This window comes from Suncus etruscus, chromosome 14 (genome assembly GCF_024139225.1).
Source record: "Suncus etruscus isolate mSunEtr1 chromosome 14, mSunEtr1.pri.cur, whole genome shotgun sequence".
NCBI classification, from domain to species: Eukaryota; Metazoa; Chordata; class Mammalia; order Eulipotyphla; family Soricidae; genus Suncus; species Suncus etruscus.
In genome coordinates, this window is record NC_064861.1 from 11,852,486 (window position 1) to 11,856,256 (window position 3,771).

The 3,771-nt window shown below is 37.8% G+C and overlaps 1 non-coding gene across 1 annotated transcript; it reads left to right on the forward strand.

Moving 5' to 3' along the window:
- Nucleotides 1-898: 898 nt before the first annotated feature.
- Nucleotides 899-1,005, forward strand: LOC126028995 (U6 spliceosomal RNA). The gene has a single exon (XR_007502658.1). It is a non-coding gene; the product is annotated as a U6 spliceosomal RNA (small nuclear RNA).
- The last annotated feature ends 2,766 nt before the right edge of the window (nt 1,006-3,771 follow it).

Sequence of the window (3,771 nt, forward strand, 5' to 3'; positions counted from 1 at the left end):
ATGTTGCACTGGTGATGGGTGGTGTTCTTTACATGACTGAAACCCAAACACAATCATGTATGTAATCAAGGTGCTTAAATAAATAAATAAATAAAAGAAAAATAAAACAAAAACAAAAAACAAGCAAGAAAACACCCCAAAATCAAAAAACAAACAAAAAATCTGGGAGGGGTCTATCGAGGGTTATAAATATCAGTTTATAATGAAAAAGGGAATAAGGAAGAAAAACATTACAAAAAGACAAAAATAAAAATTAAGTAAAAAAGAACAGGCAAACAAGGAAACAAAAACAAACAAAATCAAAATAAAAACTATAAGGCAAAAAGTTTTCAAAAAACACCACTACAATACAGACAACAACCAAGAATAATCACGAGTCCAAAATAAAACGAAAGAAAAGAGAAAAATGTTCCTTCCTTGTTTTCTTCCTCTTTTGTAGAGGCACAGAAAATATTGAGGAGATTAGAAAGGCAATTCCCTTGGCTTAAGAGACACAGGGTTTCTCCGCCCTTGAAGTATACTGTCATGGGAATTACTCCAGGCTTTATACATGCTCTTTTACTCTCCCCTAGGTCTTTTTTTTTTTGGTGTCTTGATACATTCTGCTCAGTAGTGGTTGATAAAATCAGGCCTCTGTAAGTACAGATCTTGGTATTTTCACAGGTCATAGGATGGAGTTTAGGACAGAGTCTTTATGGTTTTAGAAGTTCTGTTCCAACACTGTTGTTTTAATCAGTCTTCTGTAATTGGTGGTCTTGGTGTTTGCACCAATCCTAGGATGAAGCCTAGGATAGAGTCTTTCATTATGTTTCCAGAAGTTCTGCTAAGTTGTAATTGTCTCACTAAGACCTCTGGAATTAAAGTTCTAACAATGAGGAAATGGCAAAAACTTGATCTAGTGCTCGCTTTGGCAGCACATATACTAAAATTGGAACGATACAGAGAAGATTAGCATGGCCCCTGCGCAAGGATGACACGCAAATTCGTGAAGCGTTCCATATTTAAAAAAAAAAAAAACTTGATCTAAGAGCAGGTTGTCTTATTACCTATCGGTAAGATTAAATCAGAAGATATGTCATCCTTTGATCTGTGCAAAAACCAGAATTGCTGTCCACAGAAGACTGACTGTGCTACCATGACTGGGCAGAATTTATTCTGGGACCAATAACAATGACCCTAGCCTAAGCTTTTGTTACAATCTGTACAGCCAAAAACTCTAATTCCAGAGGTCTTACTGAGACAACTTAGATTTTTAATTTGGGTTGGTGACTTTCTCATTCTCTGACCAATGAGAGATGTTATTATTGGGGGGTGGGAGGACTAAGAAATGTTTAAAGAAGTTGCAGTTTACTTACTCCAAAATTCACTGCTTTAGGGAGGAAGACGATAATTTTCTACTTTGCTACAGGCAGTTTGCTCCCTTCCTATAAAAATATATAGGGATTTGACATTGACCCATTTTATTCCCAAGTATTTGTTCTTTTGTGTGTGTGTGTGTGTGTGTGTGTATTCCCCCTTTATGTGTGTGTATTTTAACAATCAAAATAAGGCTAGTCTCGAAGAAAACAGTTGCAAATATATACAACCCTCTTCTCTACTATTTTCCAAACCCTGGTCCTATACTCCTCATGCTTTCTGTTGTAGGTAACTTAAATGAAGTGGGGAGGAAAGAGGTAGTAGCCTGGTATCTCCTCCCAGTGGATTTATCTATGCTCTGGGCTTGAAATTCTGCATATTCTGTTTTCTCTAAGTTCCACTCTGGGTGTTGATTCTCTAAGATCTATATGCCCTTGGACAGATTTAGATTTCAGACAGGACAGTTTTCTCCATGCATTCCGAGGGCCACCCCTCTCTGTCTGCCTGCAAAAGTTTTAGGGCTGGGCTGACAATACAGTGTTCTGGGAATCAAACCACTTGTGTCAATTAGGAGTTTCTGCCTTTTATAAATGTAGGCTCTGCTCCAACTAGCTGGTTCTGAATTTACAATTTTAAAAATGTTATGGATGAATATAGTAAATATGAACACATTCCAATGTAGTTCACAAAACCTCCAAAATAGATAAAATCAAGACACAATTCCAAAGCTAAAGTTCATTTCTAGAGGATAAATTTATCATTTGTTTTGTTTCACATCTCAATTTCTTTTAACCTCAGTGTCTTATACTTCTTACTAGAGAATGTAACATAACAATACAATTTGATTAAATTTAGAAAAATTTCTAGGGTGATTTTTTTATTAAATTACACAAAAGAATGAGGTCAAATAAAAATGCACTAGCTCTTGTTAATTAAGATAGAAGAAAATGAAAGAGAAAGATTCTTTCTCTTTTAATTATTTTGTTCTGCCTTACCTAAAGGAGTTTTTAGCTGAATGCCTTGATATGTTTCCACAATAGTACCTGGAGCATTTTCTAAATTTAGATAGAAATATTTCCTTTATTAGTCATTGAAATGATTCTGCTCTCCTAATCCAAGTTATTCAAATATGTAGTAAATATGTCTATAAATCGTTAATTTTATTGGAGAAAATATATCTACATGTGATTTGGAATGCCATATTACAATATTGAATCTGTTCTTTTTTCTTATTTGCATCTGTAGAGTAAAGAAAATAATGACATGATTAAACTTGTAAATTTATGTGGTTCAACCATAACATTCTTGGATTATGGCATTTTATCGCTTTCCCACTTCTAATAAGGCTCCCACATTGTATATGCCTTGATTGTAGTGGTGTATTATAAGAATTATAATAAGTCAATTCCCAGAATGAAAATAAAATTTCTCTCCACATCCCCAAAAGCACTACTTTTTCTTTGTGATGTGTGCCAGTCGCTATGGCATGACATAGTACCTCATTGTTATTTTGATTTGCATAACCCTGATAATTAGTGATGTGGAACTTTTTTTCCTGTGCCTTTTGGCCATTTCTTTTTCTTCTTTTAGAATTTATCTGTTCATTTCTTCTCTCCATTTTTAATGGGGTTAGTTTTTTTTCTTGTTGAGTTCTGTCAGTACCTTATATATATTTTATATTAATTCCCTGTCTGACGAATATTGAGTGAATATTTTCTCCCATTTTGTGGGTGTCTTTTAATTGTAGGCGCTATTTCCTTTGAAGTGTAGAAGCTTCTCGGCTCAATATAGTCCCATCTGTTTATGCCTGTTTCCACTTGTCTGGAAAGTGCTATTTCTGCCTTGAAGATGCCTTTAGTCTCAATGCCATAGAGTGTTTTACCTATGTGTTGTTCAATATACATTATGGTTGCCTCTCGAGCTGGAGGCTAGCTTTAGCTGGCATGGAGTTTGGGGAGACCCCATATGGAAGGCCTTCTTTCTAACTTGGGTGCGCTGGGAGCCTTGATAGGCCCCCAGCCTTCCCCTCTTCTGCCCCCGGCCTACAGACCTTCTGGGGTGGCATCCCAGGTGGCTGGAAAAGGTGGGTGTTGGGAGGTCCCTCCTAGATGGGATCCCAAGCTTTTCCTGCCCTTCCCCCAACTCTAGGATGGGAAGGGCACAGGGTGTAGGGTGGGGGCAGATCCTGGCTTCTGGCTCTCTATCCATCCTCTCTTGAGCTGAAGGTTAGCTCTATCTGGCATGGGGTTTGGAGAGACCCCATGTGGAAGGCCTTCTCCCTAACTTGGGTGCACTGGGAGCCTTGATAGGCCCCCAGCCTTCCCGTATTCTGCTCCTGGCCTCCAGGCCTTCTGGGTGGCAGCCCAGGAGGCCAGAAATGGTGGGTCCTAACTTTGGGTGTGCTGAGTTTTGTTC